The sequence below is a fragment of the Microcaecilia unicolor genome, chromosome 1 (assembly GCF_901765095.1).
Source record: "Microcaecilia unicolor chromosome 1, aMicUni1.1, whole genome shotgun sequence".
Classification (NCBI taxonomy): Eukaryota; Metazoa; Chordata; class Amphibia; order Gymnophiona; family Siphonopidae; genus Microcaecilia; species Microcaecilia unicolor.
The window spans coordinates 15,220,804-15,239,161 of NC_044031.1; the positions used below are offsets into that span (position 1 = coordinate 15,220,804).

The window sequence follows — 18,358 nt, forward strand, 5'->3', positions numbered from 1 at the left end:
TTTGACCACAGAATAACCTTGTATTTGTTATCAACCGAATTGGCAAACGCCTGTACGGTACTATGTAAGCCACATTGAGCCTGCAAATAGGTGGGAAAATGTGGGGCACAAATGTAACAAATAAATAAATAAAAGAAGAGTGCCCTCCGAGATATCCACTCTCGTTTAGTGGTTAATAATAACCTCTCACAGATGGTGTTCAACATTCTTCTAAAACATTGATGACGACCCGACACAACTCGTGTTTCGGCCTAATCGGCCTGCATCAGGGGCCTAGGGATATGTTATTCACCTCGTATTTCCAAGACTAGTCATCAAAGGGTTAAAATCCGCTTATGATTGGATGACACTTGCGAAACAGCATTCAGTTATGCCCGGCCAAAAGCTATGGAATATCCTTCTACTTGAATTAAAATAAGAATCCTGTTACGCAACTTTCAAAAAGCTTGTCGAAACCTGGCTCTTTGGTCAAGCTTTCAGCACTGATATGAACACCTAGAGGGTTTTATTTTTCCAGTCTCTACCTTTGAACACCATGTGTGGGAAGTTTCGTTGCTCTACTCCTTCCACTTGGTGCCCCTCTTCCAGTAGAGCATTTTGCCTTCTGTTTGTGACTAATAATAACTTCTCTCTAATAAACTTGGGTTCAAAATAATTTATCTTTTTTTATATATGCACTATAAAATGCATTTCTCTTCGCGTTGAATTTTAATTGCCAAACCTTAGACCATTCTTCTTGCTTCCTCAAATCCTTTTTCATGTTTTCCACTCCCTCCCGGGTGTCCACTGTACTACAGATCTTAGTATCATCCGCAAATAGGCAAACTTTACCTTCTAACCCTTCGGCAATGTCATTCACAAATATATTGAACAGAATTGGTCCCAGCACCGATCCTTGAGGCACTCCACTACTCACCTTTCCCTCCTCCGAGCGAATTCCATTCACCAGGGCCGTGCCTAGGGTCTCTGGCGCCCCCCTGCAGACTATCAGTTGGCGCCCCCCCCCCCCGTGAAAATGATCACGCCCCCCCCCCCCATGAAAATGATCGCTCACCCACTTGCCACACTGAAAGGAATTGTCAGCAATATTCTTAGAAACAAATTGCTATACATTGCAAAATAAGATAGCAGATGTAAATTCTCAAAGTGGACATATTCCAAACGCTAAAATGAAAATAAATAATTTTTTTCTACCTTTGTTATCTGGTGACTTTCTTTTTCAATCATGCTGGTCCAGTATCTGATTCTGCTGCTATATGTCCTCTTAACTCCATTTCCAGGGCTTCCTTTCCATTTATTTCTTTACTTTTCTCCTTTCTTCTTCATTTCTTGCTCTATATCCATTTCCAGCAATTTCTCCTCTCTCCCTGGGTCCTGCCCTCCCATCCATGTCCATTCTTGTCCCTCTCTGTCCTTCCCTCCTCCATCCATAGCCAGCAATCCTCCTCTCTCCCCTCCCCTCCATTTCCAGCAATTTGTCCTCTCCCTGGGCCCCCATGTCCATCCTTGTCCCTCTCTGCCCTTCCCTCCTCCATCCATAGCCAGCAATCCTTGCCTCCTCTATCCCCTCCCCTCCATTTCCAGCAATTTGTCCTCTCCCTGGGCCCCCATGTCCATCCTTGTCCCTCTCTGCCCTTCCCTCCTCCATCCATAGCCAGCAATCCTCTCTCCCCTCCCCTTCCAGCAATTTGTCCTCTCCCTGGGCCCTGCCCTCCCATCCATGCCTCTCTGCCCTTCCCTCCGCACCCTGGGGCCTTTAAATCTTTTACTTCTGGTCGCAGCAGCGAAATAAAACAAATACAGAAAATAAAATAATACCATTTTATTGGACTAATACATTTAGCTTCCAGAGGCCAAAATCTCCTTCCTCAGGTCAATACAGTATAGTGCTGTTACAGTATCCTATCCTGATCTGAGGAAGGGGGTTTTGTTCTCTGAAAGTTAAGTCAAAATGTATTAAAATTAGTCCAATAAAAAGATTACCTTATTTAAATGTTCTATTTATAAACATTTATTAGCACAGCTAAAATACTATATCCTAAAGCAAAATAATAAAAATATATATTTACAGTTTGTTGTCTTTGGTTTCTGCTTTCCTCATCTTCTTTTCACCGTCTTCCTTCCATCCAGCATCTGTCTTCGCTCTCTCTATGCCATCCAGTGTCTGCCCTCTCTAATGTCCCTTCCATCCACATCTGCCCTCTATTTCTGCCCCTTCCATCCACCATCTGCCCCAGTCTGCCATCTCTCTCTCCCCCTTCCATCCACCATCTGCCCTCTCTCTCTCCTTTCCCTCTAGCATTTGCCCTCTATCTTTGCCCCCTTCCATCCACTGTCTGCTCTTTCACTCCCTTCTATCCACTGTCTGCCCTTTCTCTCTGCTCCTTCGATTCACCACTTGCCCCTCTCCCATCCATTCAGGGTCTGCCATCCCTCTCACTCCCCCTTCCATCCAGGATCTATCCCCCCTCTCCTCACTGCCCCCTCTTTTCGGCTCCCAGTTCCCACCTGCGGCTGCCCCTAGTTCCAGATCCATTGATTCTCCCATCCACCCCTGCCCCAGGCATGACCCCATTCTCCCTCCTGCTCACTTTTCAGACCCCAGTTCCAGCTCCATGCCCCTTCTCCCATCTGTCTCCCACCCAGTCCTTTCTGCTATCCAAGTGCCCCCCACCCTCACCCCATCTGTCTCCCACCCAGTCTCTTCTGCCCATCCGAGTGCCCTCACCCCATCTGTCTCCCACCCAATCCCTTCTGCTATCCAAGTGCCCCCCACCCTCACCCCCATCTGTCTCCCACCCAGTCCCTTCTGCCCATCCGAGTCCCCCTCACCCCATCTGGCTCCCACCCAGTCCCTTCTGCCCATCCGAGTCCCCCTCACCCCATCTGGCTCCCACCCAGTCTCTTCTGCTATCCAAGTGCCCCCCACCCTCACCCCATCTGTCTCCCACCCAGTCCCTTCTGCCCATCCGAGTCCCCCTCACCCCATCTGTCTCCCACCCAGTCCCTTCTGCCCATCCGAGTCCCCCTCACCCCATCTGGCTCCCACCCAGTCTCTTCTGCTATCCAAGTGCCCCCCACCCTCACCCCATCTGTCTCCCACCCAGTCCCTTCTGCCCATCCGAGTCCCCCTCACCCCATCTGTCTCCCACCCAATCCCTTCTGCTATCCAAGTGCCCCCCACCCTCACCCATCTGTCTCCCACCCAGTCCCTTCTGCCCATCCGAGTCCCCCTCACCCCATCTGTCTCCCACCCACTCTTCTGCTATCCAAGTGCCCCCCACCCTCACCCCATCTGTCTCCCACCCAGTCCCTTCTGCCCATCCGAGTCCCCCTCACCCCATCTGTCTCCCACCCAGTCCCTTCTGCTATCCAAGTGCCCCCACCCTCACCCCATCTGTCTCCCACCCAGTCCCTTCTGCCCATCCGAGTCCCCCTCACCCCATCTGTCTCCCACCCAGTCCCTTCTGCCCATCCGAGTCCCCTCACCCCATCTGTCTCCCACCCAATCCCTTCTGCTATCAAGTGCCCCCCACCCTCACCCCATCTGTCTCCCACCCAGTCCCTTCTGCCCATCCGAGTCCCCCTCACCCCATCTGTCTCCCACCCAATCCCTTCTGCTATACAAGTGCCCCACCCTCACCCCATCTGTCTCCCACCCAGTCCCTTCTGCCCATCCGAGTCCCCCTCACCCCATCTGTCTCCCACCCAGTCCCTTCTGCTATCCAAGTGCCCCCCACCCTCACCCCATCTGTCTCCCACCCAGTCCCTTCTGCCCATCCGAGTCCCCCTCACCCCATCTGTCTCCCACCCAATCCCTTCTGCTATCCAAGTGCCCCCCACCCTCACCCCATCTGTCTCCCACCCAGTCCCTTCTGCCCATCCGAGTCCCCCTCACCCCATCTGTCTCCCACCCAGTCCCTTCTGCCCATCCGAGTCCCCCTCACCCCATCTGTCTCCCACCCCATCCCTTCTGCTATCCAAGTGCCCCCCACCCTCACCCCATCTGTCTCCCACCCAGTCCCTTCTGCCCATCCGAGTCCCCCTCACCCCATCTGTCTCCCACCCAATCCCTTCTGCTATACAAGTGCCCCACCCTCACCCCATCATCTGTCTCCCACCCAGTCCCTTCTGCCCATCCGAGTCCCCCTCACCCCATCTGTCTCCCACCCAGTCCCTTCTGCTATCCAAGTGCCCCCACCCTCACCCCATCTGTCTCCCCACCCAGTCCCCTTCTGCCCATCCGAGTCCCCTCACCCCATCTGTCTCCCACCCAATCCCTTCTGCTATCCAAGTGCCCCCCCACCCTCACCCCATCTGTCTCCCACCCAGTCCCTTCTGCCCATCCGAGTCCCCCTCACCCCATCTGTCTCCCACCCAATCCCTTCTGCTATCCAAGTGCCCCCCACCCTCACCCCATCTGTCTCCCACCCAGTCCCTTCTGCCATCCAAGTCCCCCTCACCCCATCTGTCCCCCACCCTGTCTCCCACCCAATCCCTTCTGCTATACAAGTGCCCCCACCCTCACCCCATCATCTGTCTCCCACCCAGTCCCTTCTGCCCATCCGAGTCCCCCCTCACCCCATCTGTCCCCCACCCTCACCTTGCCTCGTCTTCTCCCTGCCACCCGGTCTTTAAAAAGAAATTGCCGACGCGATAACGAGCACAGCACCTCGTGTGGAAGTAAATGAAGCGGATCCGATCATCTCATTGGGCCTTCCTTCACTGTCCCGCCCTAGAGGAAATAGGAAGTTGCGTCAGAGGAGGGCGGGACAGTGAGGGAAGGCCCAATGAGATGATCGGATCCGCTTCATTTACTTCCACACGAGGTGCTGTGCTCGTTATCGCGTCGGCAAATAAATTTAAAGGGCTGGGGGGGGGGGGGTGCCAGGATGAAGAGCAGCGGGAGCGGCGGCACCCCCCTTTCTGGTGACACCCGCGGCGATGAAAAGATTTAAAGGCCTCGGCGGCGCGGGGCGAGGGTAAGCACCGCGGGCGGCGCCCTCCAGAGGTGGGCGCCCCCCTGCGGCGCTTACCTCGCTTACCGCATCGGCACGGCCCTGCCATTCACCACCACCCTCTGGCTTCTGTCCGTCAACCAGTTCCTAATCCAGTTCATCACTTCGGGTCCTATCTTCAGCCCATCCAGTTTATTTAAGAGCCTCCTGTGGGGAACCGTGTCAAAAGCTTAGCTGAAATCTAAGTAGATTACGTCCATAGCTCGTCCCTGATTCAACTCTCCTGTCACCCAATAAAAGAATTCAATGAGATTCGTTTGGCACGATTTCCCTTTGGTAAAACCATGATAGGACGTTGAAATCTTCCGCTCAATGTGCTGCGGCGGCCAAGAAGGCGAACAGAATGTTGAGTATTATTAGAAAAGGGATGGAAAACAAGCATGAGGGTGTTATAATGCCGTTATATCGCTCCATGGTGCAACCGCACCTGGAGTATTGTGTTCAGTTCTGGTCGCCTTATCTCAAAAAAGATATAAAGGAATTGGAGAAGGTGCAGAGAAGGGCAACGAAAATGATAAAAGGGATGGGACGACTACCTTATGAGGAGAGGTTAAGAAGGCTAGGACTCTTTAGCCTGGAGAAAAGGCGGCTCAGGGGTGATATGATAGAGGTCTACAAAATCATGAGTGGAGTAGAGCAGACAGATGTGAAGCGTTTGTTTACGTTTTCTAACAATAATAGAACTAGGGGACACAAGATGAAATTAGAATGTGGTAGGTTTAAAACAAATTGGAGAAAGTTTTTCTTTACTCAGCGCGTGGGTAGACTCTGGAACTCATTGCCGGAGAAGGTAGTGACGGCAGCTGGCCTTGCTGAGTTTAAAGGGGGTCTGGACAGATTCCTGAAGGAAAAATCCATTTATCGTTATTAAATTTTGGGGTTTTGCCAGGTTCTTGGGGCCTGGATTGGCCGCTGTCAGAGACGGAGTGCTGGGCTTGATGGACCTTTGGTCTTTTCCCAGCGTGGCAGTGCTTATGTACTTATGTAATCCAAATAGACTCTCTTCCTTGTCATCAAGCAGATGCAGCCATTACAGATGGGTTGTGTCCATCAACCAGCAGAGGGAGATAGAGAGCACACTTTTTTCAGTGCCTCATACCAGCTTGCCTCTCTTCAGTATTCTCTATCTCCCCTAGCAGAGTGGCTGCAGCTTCTTCGAGCTCCATCTAAAATCTGCCTGGAGGTTGCTCCTGTGCTTTTGCCAGTTGTTAGCATGGGTGTTGGAGGCTATAGCAGCTTCACTTTAAAGGCACATAGGTTCACCCTTTCCCTGCCTTACCCATACCTCTGTGGATGTGGACACATTGCTTAGCTTTGCCTGTCCTTCCCCACCAACAGTGGATGCAGGCACATAGGTTCGCCCTTTTCCTGCCTTTCCCACTCACCTGAGCCTCCGGAGTTCTATTTACCTCTGCTTTCCTCACAGCGTTAAAAAAAAAATAAAAAAAGTTGCGTCGCGCTTTTACGCTTAGACGCTAGAACAGAGGTTTTTCCTTGCCTTTTTCTGTTGGACCGTAGCTGTGATACTCGGTCCAGTGAGGTAAGAGTGTTTTCTGACTCCTCCGGGGTGGGCCCGCGATCGGGGCGATTTTTGTGCGAACCGCCATTTTGAATTTTACCGCCATTTTCGGCGATGGCTGCAGAGACAGTAAAGCGCTGTTCCAAGTGTGGTAAGCGCAGATCAGCAGCGGGGCTCTGTAAATCGTGCTGTACAGACGTTAGAGCCGGCCCGAGCATGGCGAGCGATGATTCTTCGCGCTCTGAGCTGGCAGCGGGCACCATTTTGAATTTACCACATGGCGCGACCTCCGCTGAGACGGAGTGTCCTGAGCCCAGGGGGAGGCCTCGGAGTGAGGCTGATATGGGAGCTACTAGCCCCGGCAGAGATCCGGGTGCCCAGGGTGAGTTTTTCTCCCCTGATTTTGTCTTATTAATGCATAAAGCATACATGCTTAAAAGAGCTCTCCCACAAAGCCCGGCACGGGCCTCTTCTAATGCGCCCCCGGTGGATTCTAGCCTGGATATGCCCTCTGAGGCGTTATTCCCTGATAATTGGCAGAATATGAAGCGCAGAATGGCTCATTCCCCTTCAGAGAGTGCTGCACCTACTTCCCCCCCCCCCCCCCCCCCCCCCCCCCCCCCCCCCCGTGGTCGGGGCGAGGATTCGGAGGACTCTGGCAGGCCTTCATGGTCTGAGGAGCCAGAGTCTGGTGCAGAAGTGACTCAGGATCTGGACGATCCCTCCGCGGTGAGGATTTTCCACCGTGATGAGCTGCCAGCACTTATTTCTGATGCCCTGCAGGCGCTCTCTGTTGAGGACCCTGCCAGTGGCACAGCCTCCTCTGTGAATCCTAGGATGGCTAGTACCAAAAAGCCTGCTCGAGCCTTTCCTTTGCATGACTCCATCCAAGAGCTTATTTCAGCTCAATGGGCTGACCCTGAAGGACATTTGAAAGTTTCCAGGGCTATGGGGCAATTATACCCTCTGAGTGAGGAGCATATGGCTCGCTTTGCTATGCCTAAAGTGGATGCCCTAGTCACAGCTGTGACAAAGAGAACTACCCTCCCTGTTGAAGGAGGTGTTGCCCTGAAGGATATTCAAGACCGTAGACTGGAATCAGCACTTAAACGGTCATTTGAAATTGCAGGTCTCACTATTCGGGCGTCTGCATGCAGTTGTTATGCTGCTAGAGCCTGCCTGGCTTGGTTGCAACAGGCAGTGGAACAGCCCGGTGATGGAGCGGAGCCCTTTTCAGATGTGGCTCCGCGGATGGAGTCGGCCTTGTCCGTCCTTGCTGACGCCCTTTATGATAGTAACATAGTAACATAGTAGATGACGGCAGAAAAAGACCTGCACGGTCCATCTAGTCTGCCCACGATAAACTCATATGTGTATACCTTACCTTGATTTGTACCTGTCTTTTTCAGGGCACAGACCGTATAAGTCTGTGCAGCAGTATTTCCCGCCTCCCAACCACCAGTCCCGCCTCCCATCACCGGCTCCGGCACAGACCCCATATAAGTCTGCCCTCCCCCATCCTAGCCTCTCAACCACCAACCCCTCTTCCCCCCGCCACCCAATTTTAGCTAAGCTTCTGTGGATCCATTCCTTCTGCACAGGATTCTGTCAGAGCTTCGGCTAAACACATGGCAGTAGCAGTGGCTGCTCGCCGTCTCCTTTGGCTACGGCATTGGGCGGCGGACATGGTCTCTAAGCAAAGGTTGGTGAAGTTGCCCTTTCAAGGCCTTCTCCTGTTTGGTGAGGAGTTGGAGAAAATTGTGAAAGGCCTGGGTGAGGCTAAACCCCAGCGCTTGCCCGAAGATAGGCCTCGGCCTTCCTCTAAGGGTGCGGCGGTCCACTCCTCTTACAGACCTCGCTTCCGTGAAGCTCGAAGGTACTGCCCGGGGCGTTCTGCTGGGTTCACTTCTCGTGCCCGTTTTCAGCAGAGGAACTCCTTTCGCTTGGATAAATGTTCCACAGCCACTGGCTCAAGGCCTGGAGTTCAGGGGCGACCCTCTCAATGATGGTGCGCCAGCCCTCTCCTCGAGTCCTGTCATCGGAGGACGTCTTTCCCTCTTTGCCGAGGAGTGGGCCAACATTTCCTCAGATCAGTGGGTCTTGGACCTGATCAGAGACGGTTACAGAATAGAATTCGACGCCCCTGTAAGAGACGTGTTTGTGGAGTCCCGATGCGGTTCTGCCGCCAAACGGGCGGCGGTAGAGGAGGCTTTACAAGGTCTGATTCAGATAGGGGCCGTGTCCCCGGTACCTCCCGCCGAACACGGCTGCGGCCGCTACTCTCCATCTACTTTGTGGTGCCGCGAAAAGGAGGGTCTTTTTGCCCTATTCTGGACTTAAAAGAATTAAACAAGTCCCTGAGAGTGCGGCATTTTCACATGGAAACCCTGCGCTCCGTCATTGCGGCGGTACAGCCAGGAGAGTTTCTCACGTCTCTGGAACTGAAAGAAGCTTACTTGCACATTCTAATTTGGCCCCCGCACCAGAAGTTTCTGAGGTTTGCGGTGATGGGAAAGCATTTCCAGTTCCGGGCCTTGCCTTTTGGCCTCGCCACAGCTCCCCACACCTTTTCAAAGGTTATGGTGGTAGTAGCTGCCTTTCTACGGCGAGAGGGTATTCGGGTTCACCCGTACCTGGACGACTGGCTCATTCGAGCAAACTCTGCTGCAGAGAGTCAGCATGTAACAGCCAGAGTGGTCTCAGTACTTCAATCTCTGGGCTGGGTCGTCAATTTGGCCAAATGTCACCTGACCCCCTCGCAGTCTCTAGAATATTTGGGGGCCAGGTTCGACACAGCCTCGGGGTATGTGTACCTACCCGAGCAAAGGCGGTGCAAGCTTCAGAATCAGGTCCGTCTGCTCCTGAGGATGCCCCGCCCGCGAGCTTGGGACATTGTCCAGTTGCATGGATTGATGCCGGCCACCATGGAACTGGTGCCCTGGGTGAGAGCGCACCTGAGATCTCTACAGTATGCTCTACTCCAAAGATTGTCTCCAGTATCTCAGGATTACCAATGCAGACTCTCTTGGCTCCCTGCGGCCCGACTCAGCATGGAGTGGTGGCTCTCAGACAGCATGCTGCGGCGAGGAATGCCGCTGGCGCTCCCCGATTGGTGCCTAGTGGTGACAGATGCCAGTCTGAAAGGCTGGGGCGCACATTGCAAGGGGAAGCATGCCCAGGATCTATGGACACCCGAGGAGTCGGAGTGGTCCATCAACCGCCTAGAGTTGAAAGCGGTGTTTCAGGCTTTTCTGGCCTTTCAAGTGACCCTGGAAGGATTGGCTGTCAGAGTGATGTCGGACAACACGACAGCAGTGGCCTACATAAATCGACAAGGCGGCACTCAGTGCAAAGCTCTAGCCGCGCAGGCCGAACAAATTTGCCACTGGGCCGAGCTGCATCTACAGTTTCTGTCGGCAGCTCACATTGCAGGTCAGAGCAACGTGCAAGCCAATTATCTAAGCAGGCATCAGATCGATCCAGCGGAGTGGGAACTTGCAGACGAAGTGTTCCTGCAGATATGTGCCAAGTGGGGCAAGCCTGTGATGGATCTAATGGCGACAAGCTCCAATGCCAAAGTCCCGTGCTTCTTCAGCAGATGGAGAGATCCTCGCACGGCGGGGTTGGATGCCTTGGCTCAACCCTGGCCTCCGGGCCTACTGTATGTGTTCCCTCCGTGGCCCTTGATAGGGCGAGTGCTCCTGCGGATTCGGCTGCATCCAGGAGAAGTGGTTCTCGTCGCCCCGGATTGGCCCAGGAGGCCTTGGTATGTGGACCTCCGACAGATGCTCGTAGACGATCCCCTTCAGTTACCTCTGGTTCCCAACCCGTTGTCACAGGGTCCGGTGACCATAGAGGACGCCGGCCGATTTGGTCATGGCCTGGCGATTGAGAGGGCGCAATTGAGAGGCAGAGGCTATTCCAATAAAGTAATTACCACTCTCCTGCAAGCCCGCAAGCGTTCCACTTCCGTGGCTTATGCCAGGATTTGGCACCAGTTTGAAGTCTGGTGTGCTTCCAGAGAGATCACACCCCTGCGGGCTCCTGTCTCGCCAATTCTGGACTTTTTGCAGGATGGTGTACAAAAAGGCTTGGCCTATAATTCCTGTGGGTGCAAGTGGCAGCATTGGCCTCCCTGCGTGGCAAGGTTGAGGGCATGTCTTTAGCTGCTCATCCGGATGTGGCACGGTTTCTTAGAGGGGTGCTTCGGCTCCGTTCTCCCGTGCATGCACCTTGTCCAGCTTGGAACCTGGGGCTAGTGCTGAAGGCCCTTCAGGGTGCTCCCTTTGAACCTCTTCGGTGTGCTTCAGAGAAAGATTTGACACTGAAGGCCGTCTTGTTAGTGGCCATTACTTCGGCGAGACAGGTGTCAGAGCTCCAGGCGCTGTCCTGTAGAGACCCTTTTCTGCAGTTTTCAGAGTCCGGGGTCACGGTTCGGACCGTGCCTTCCTTCTTGCCTAAGGTGGTTTCAGCGTTTCACCTAAACCAACCTATTTTCTTGCCCTCCTTTGTCGAGGAGGAGTTTCCAGAATCTTTTGGGCAATTGCACCTGTTGGACGTGCGCAGGACTCTGCTGCAGTATCTGCGAGTTACTAACTCTTTCAGGACCTCTGATCATCTGTTTGTTTTGCTATCAGGTCCTCGCAGAGGGTCTCCAGCGTCTAAAGCCACTATTGCCCGCTGGCTCAAAGAATCTATCTTTTCAGCTTATTTGCTTGCCGGCCGGCCTCCGCCTGATGCCTTTAAGGTGCATTCCACTAGAGGAATTTCCTCTTCTTGGGCTGAAACTGGAGCACTCTCTCTTCAAGAGATTTGTAGTGCAGCAACATGGGCTTCTAAGCTCTATTTTGCCCGACATTACAGGCTGGATGTGGCTGCCAGGAGGGACGCACATTTTGGAGCGCAAGTGCTGGCGCGTGGTGTGGCTTGTTCCCACCCTATCTAGGGATTGCTTTGATACATCCCATCTGTAATGGCTGCATCTGCTTGATGACAAGGAAGGGAAAATTAGGTTCTTACCGTGATAATTTTCTTTCCTTAGTCATAGCAGATGCAGCCATGATCCCTCCCTGTCTGATGCTATCTGCTGTAAATCTATTTCAGCTTCTGTTCATGTTTCCTGGAGATTCCGTCCTTGGGAGAAAGTCGGGAAAACAGTCTTCAGGATTCTTGTTCAATTAAAGGAGGATGACTTAGTTCCCTCCAGTTTCATGTTTTGGAGGATGAGTTTATTCCCTCCAGTTATGTCTCAGTGGAGGATGAGTTTATGCCCTCCGGGAGGATGTTTCATTCCCTCCATTCTGAGTTAATGCCTTTTGTTGTAGGGCCATCGTTCGTTGTGAGGAAAGCTTATGTTATTCCCATTGCGGTTTGCCATACTGCTTTGGAAGCTTCAAATACTGAAGAGAGGCAGTGGAGCAAGCTGGTATGAGGCACTGAAAAAAGTGTGCTCTCTATCTCCCTCTGCTGGTTGATGGACACAACCCATCTGTAATGGCTGCATCTGCTATGACTAAAGGAAAGAAAATTATCACGGTAAGAACCTAATTTTCCCTTAGACATTATTAAGGTATTTTCTGCCCCCTGGACCCCACAGGACAACTTCATATCATAGAATTCCATTCAGTGCTTTCAGTTAAGCCTGAAGCAGGGGCGTAGCCAGACACCCAATTTTGGGTGGGCAGAAGAACCCCACCCAGTCCTACAGGTGATTTGGTCTCTCCTTCTCTCGCCTGCATGCCATATGCTCAATCATCCCCCCTCTCCCACATACCTTTGAAATAGCAGTGAGAAGCAACTAATACACACTGGTCATGTTGACCCTACAGCCTTCCCACTGCTGCAACTTCCTGTTTCCGCATAGGCGGGAATACGTCAGAGGGAAGGCTATTGGGCCGGTGTTTGAGCAGTATGTATCAGTCGCTGCTTGCTGCAGGTGAAGATCTGCTATTTACAAGGTATGCAGGAGGGACAGTTGTTGGGAGTTTTCAGCTAGTGGGGGGCTTCGGAATCCCTGCCAACCACGTCATAGATGTGCTGCTACTGGGTGGGCCTGAGTCTAAAGTGGGTGGGCCTAGGCCCACCCTTGGCTATGCCACTGGCCTGAAAGACTAACTGTCTGTAATTTAAAAATCCAAAACTATTCACAATGGGTCAGTATTGCTGCCCGGTCTCCATCTTGTGCTGGCTCAGGAACATGGTTGATAATGAACCATTTAGGACATGAAATGGTTCATTTAGGACATGAAATGAGATTGAAGGGGGGCAGACTCAGGAAAGATGTCAGGAAGTATTTCTTCACAGAGAGGGTGGTGAACGCTTGGAATGCCCTCCTGCGGGAAGTGGTGGACATGAAAACGGTAACGGAATTCAAACATGCGTGGGATAGGCATAAAGGAATCCTGTGCAGAAGGAATGGATCCACAGAAGCTTAGCTGAAATTGGGTGGCGGGGGGAAGAGGGGTTGGTGGTTGAGAGGCTAGGATAGGGGAGGGCAGACCTATACGGGGTCTGTGCCAGAGCCGGTGATGGGAGGCGGGACTGGTGGTTGGGAGGCGGGAAATACTGCTGGACAGACTTATACGGTCTGTGCCCTGGAAAAGACAGGTACAAATCAAGGTAAGGTATACACATATGAGTTTATCGTGGGCAGACTAGATGGACCGTGCAGGTCTTTTTCTGCCGTCATCTACTATGTTACTATGTATGTTACTATTTAAGTTCTGTAAAAATATGCTGGAATTGTAAGCAGTGAGCTACTCAGGTAGCTGTCATGGTCCCTGTTGCCAATCGACTTGTTATGTTCTGTCAAACGGACTTTTATCTGTAGCATTTGTATCCCACATTTTCCCACATATTTGTAAGCTCAATGTGGCTTACATAGTACTGGAAGGTGTTTGCCGGCTCTGGTGAGAGCAAATACAAAGTGATATTGTGGTAGGATAAAGTTCATGTGGCCCAGGCACATTTAGGCAACGTGCAGCGGAGGAGTTGAATTATGTCCATTTCGTACTTTAATTTTTTTGTGTCGCAGGGATCAGGCATTTAGGTTGGATCGGCGGGGTATGCTTTTTTGGATAGGTTAGTTTTTAGTGATTTCCAGAAGCTTAGGTGGTCGTGCGTCATTTTCACGGCTCTTGGTAGTGCGTTCCACAGTTGTGTGCTTATGTAGGGAAAGCTGGATGCGTAAGTTGATTTGTATTTGAGACCTTTGCAGCTTGGGTAATACAGGTTTAGTTACGTTCGTGTTGATTTTGATGTGTTTCTAGTTGGTAAGTTGATCAAGTCTGTCATGTATCCATGGGCTTCACCACAGATTATTTTGTGAACCATGGTGCAGATTTTGAAGGTAATGCGTTCTTTGATTGTGAGCCAGTGTAGTTTTCCACAGAGGTTCAACCGAGATCAAATCTGCTGGTTGATGGGAATTGTTTTGCCAAAGTAAAACTTTTTGCTGTTACACTGGATAATAAATTATCCATGGAGTAACAGATAATTCTAAAGTAAGGAGTGCTTTTTACACTATGAGAAAAATTTGCCTTACGTATGGTTACGTCCTACATAATATAAATGACACGGACATCTGATAATATATACTACAAAAGAAGATTGACACGTGGTCCTGTACTTTAGTTTGTACGTCTGTTGAGCTGAAGAATGAGTCCATTCCTGCATAACTGATGTTTTGTGAAGCAAAATTGACATTCTCCACAAGTTAGTTGTTTGGTTTTCATAATTCCAGACCTGCCAAGTCTCCCGCTTTGGCGGGTCACCTCCCTTCCAAAGCGGGACAGTCTCCCGCTGAGATCGCATCGCCGTTCTCCTCATCGCCACCGCTGCTGCTTCTCCCGGCAAATAACGACGACAATTAAAAAAGCGTGGGGCCGCAGCAGCCTTCAGGCATGCGCTGTCGGGTCTACCGGTCCGATGCCCCCGGAACTTGGAAGCTGACGTCAGCGGGGGCACAGGACCAGCAGAGCCGCAGCGCATGCCTGAAGTCTGCTGCGGCCCCGTGCTTTTTAATTTTTGTCGCGGCTGCTGTAGAGATTGCATGGAAACAGGAGGGAGACGGATGAAACGAAACAAGGTGAAGCCAATAGGTTAGTTTTTATCTGTTTCCTCTTCAAAACAAAGCAGGCAAACCTACGAGCTGCTGTATCCACGTTGTCATTCTTATTGTTGGTAGCATTTTTATTTATCTCACTTATATTTTCAAAAATTGCTGGCTTGTGCAGTATATGGAGGTACACAGAGGAAGTATAAATTCTAAATGCAAATACTTCCACTCAGTACAAAACTACAATAGAGCCTCAAAGAGCTCCCAAATCAAATATCCATCTGTCGGAGCTAAAACAGACCAACTGGTCTTCTCTTCATCATAGGCAAAAACTGAGACCCTGCAGAAGCAGCAAAACGCTGGCCAACGTCGGCTCAGGGTAACTAAGCGGGGAACAGCGTGAAGCAGCAGTAATATAGAACGCCAAGCAATAAGCTAAGTGTATTAGATATTGAGTATGTTCTAGAAATTAACACGTTATCTCAAAAAAATCTATATTAACAGAATCTTGCGGTCCACTGAGAATTTCTGGGGCTGCACATACGGGGTTTTTGCCTATGATGAAGAGAAGACCAGTTGGTCTGTTTTAGCGCCGACAGATGGATATTGATCTGGAGCTCTTTGAGACTTTTCCCCCATTACTATTGTAGTTTTGTACTGAGTGGAAGTATTTGCATTTAGAATTTGTTCCTATCTCCACACCACCAAGCACATTTGTTTAGTTGTGAGGGGAAATCTTGCCTGACCAATTTACTTCAATTCTTTGAAGGAGTAAACAAACATGTGGACAAAGGGGAGCCGGTTGATATTGTGTATCTGGATTTTCAAAAGGCGTTTGACAAGGTACCTCATGAAAGGCTACAGAGGAAATTGGAGGGTCATGGGATAGGAGGAAATGTCCTATTGTGGATTAAAAACTGGTTGAAGGATAGGAAACAGAGAGTGGGGTTAAATGGGCAGTATCCACAATGGAGAAGGGTAGTTAGTGGGGTTCCTCAGGGGTCCGTGCTAGGACCGCTGCTTTTTAATATATTTATAAATGATTTAGAGATGGGAGTAACTAGCGAGGTAATTAAATTTGCTGATGACACAAGTTATTCAAAGTCGTTAACTCGCGACAGGATTGTGAAAAATTACAAGAGGACCTTACGAGACTGGGAGACTGGGCGGCTAAATGGCAGATGATGTTTAATGTGAGCAAGTGCAAGGTGATGCATGTGGGAAAAAAGAACCCGAATTATAGCTACGTCATGCAAGGTTCCACGTTAGGAGTTACGGACCAAGAAAGGGATCTGGGTGTCGTCGTCGATAACACACTGAAACCTTCTGCTCAGTGTGCTGCTGCGGCTAGGAAAGCGAATAGAATGTTGGGTATTATTAGGAAAGGTATGGAAAACAGGTGTGAGGATGTTATAATGCCGTTGTATCGCTCCATGGTGCGACCGCACCTTGAGTATTGTGTTCAATTCTGGTCGCCGCATCTCAAGAAAGATATAGTAGAATTGGAAAAGGTGCAGCGAAGGGCGACTACTACTACTACTACTATTTAACATTTCTAGAGCGCTACAAAGTGTACGCAGCGCTGTACAAACACAGAAGAAAGACAGTCCCTGCTCAAAGAGCTTACAATCTAATAGACAAAAAGTAAAGCATTTAAATTTAAAATATTTAAGCAGTCAAGCACAAGAGAACAGTCACAGAAGGACAGAAGATGTTGAAGGGTGGTCAGTGTGATTAGGTGTAACTCTGGTTGGAGTAGTGGGAGAAGGTGATAGAAGAATAGAAATAAACTAATAGACTAATAAACTAATAGACTAAAATGATAGCGGGGATGGGACGACTTCCCTATGAAGAAAGACTAAGGAGGCTAAGGCTATTCAGCTTGGAGAAGAGACGGCTGAGGGGAGACATGATAGAGATATATAAAATAATGAGTGGAGTGGAACAGGTGGATGTGAAGCGTCTGTTCACACTTTCCAAAAATACTAGGACTAGGGGGCATGCGATGAAACTACAGTGTAGTAAATTTAAAACAAATCGGAGAAAATGTTTTTTCACCCAACGTGTAATTAAACTCTGGAATTCATTGCCGGAAAATGTGGTGAAGGCGGTTAGCTTAGCAGAGTTTAAAAAGGGGTTGGACGGTTTCCTAAAGGACAAGTCCATAAACCGCCACTAAACGGACTTGGAAAAATCCCAAATCCCAGGAATAACATGTATAGAATGTTTGTACGTTTGGGAAGCTTGCCAGGTGCCCTTGGCCTGGATTGGCCGCTGTCGTGGACAGGATGCTGGGCTCGATGGACCCTTGGTCTTTTCCCAGTATGGCATTACTTATGTACTTATGATTCACAGAGGAAGTATAATTAATAAGGGAATGACTTTTCATAGATAGAGTAGTAATTTCTTAGAAATTGTAATCAGTATGTCATTTGGAGGGGCTGGTTACGGGGACATTGTTATATTTGTGCAAAGATTTTGTTTTTCTAAAGGGTGAAGGGCCTCTAAAACAGACATCATGTTACGAGAATCAGGTTCTCATCATTCAGAGTTTCTATCTATTTATTTATTTACTTATTTATATTATTTATATCTCACATTAAGCACGAATTGGGTTGAAACCTGGGAACATTTAAAATCTTTTTTTTTTTTCCCTTATGTCTACATCAAAAGAAAAATGACAAGAGGTCGAGTGGGCGGAGCCAATGCAGAGTGTTGGAAACAGGATACTGGGCTTGATGGACCTTTGGTCTGTCCCACTATGGCAGCGCTCATGTTCTTACTTCTTTCCACAGAAACAAATCATCAGTTTATCAGTCCTGATGTGTTATCAAAGATTAAACAACATTCCCGGAAGCCAGGAAAGAGAAAAGTCACTAGCTCGTACTCAGGTGAGTAATAATAAATACTGTATGGAGTAAGGGAAGGAATGCCAGAGTAGAGCTGAGTAATACCAAAAGATATCTATATATATAAAACTCACCCTCAACGTTCTATTGGCTGCTGACGTCACTGAAGCCAAGGTTCGTATGTTCGAAGCTCTGAAGCCTCGAAAATCACAGTCTGTGGGCCCCGCCCTCGCGTCAAACGTTATGACGTTGAGGGCGGAGCACATTCTCAGCTCCAACGTTGTACTCCACTGTAGCTCTGCTCCGCCCTCGCGTCAAAACGCGATGACGTCGAGGACGGAGCACACGTTACTTCGGCAGGTCAGTGGGGTGGGGGGGAGCCTTCGGCGGAGGCTGCAGGGGGGGCCGCCGACACACGGAGACACAAAGGGACGGAGGGGAGCCTTGCTAGCGCCCGTTTCATTGTGATTTGAAACGGGCCTTCGTTACTAGTTATACAGAATGGACAGGTGATGAATAACAAGCAGGGCTTCTAAAATCCACCTAACGTGAGTGCGTTTGCTCAGCTGTTAACTTAGAGATAAATATTCACTCGGTAGCGTTGAGTGCTTAGTTGCGGGCCATGTCCAGCCTTATGCATTGAATGTCCAGGTTTATGCATTTAAGTGTGAGATTCAGTATTTAAATGCCTAAGGGGCCCCTTTACAAAGGCGGGTAAGAGCCTACACGCCCTCTGGACTGACTCCATCCTGTTTATATCTTTCCGTAGGTGCGGTCTCCAGAACTGCACCCAGTACTTTAAATGGGACCTTTTTTTTTTATTTCACTCAAAAAATAGTTAAGCTCTGGAACTCGTTGCCAGTGGATGTGGTAATGGTGGTTAGCGTATCCGGGTTTAAAAAAGGTTTGGATACGT

General features: G+C 50.1%; 2 protein-coding genes across 3 annotated transcripts in view; both read left to right on the plus strand.

Annotated features, from left to right (window-relative positions):
- The window catches only part of LOC115477517, an 881,049-nt gene that overhangs the window by 542,817 nt on the left and 319,874 nt on the right, over nt 1–18,358 (plus strand).
- The window catches only part of LOC115463183 (gastrula zinc finger protein XlCGF7.1-like), a 227,596-nt gene that overhangs the window by 6,304 nt on the left and 202,934 nt on the right, over nt 1–18,358 (plus strand). The window lies entirely within an intron of this gene.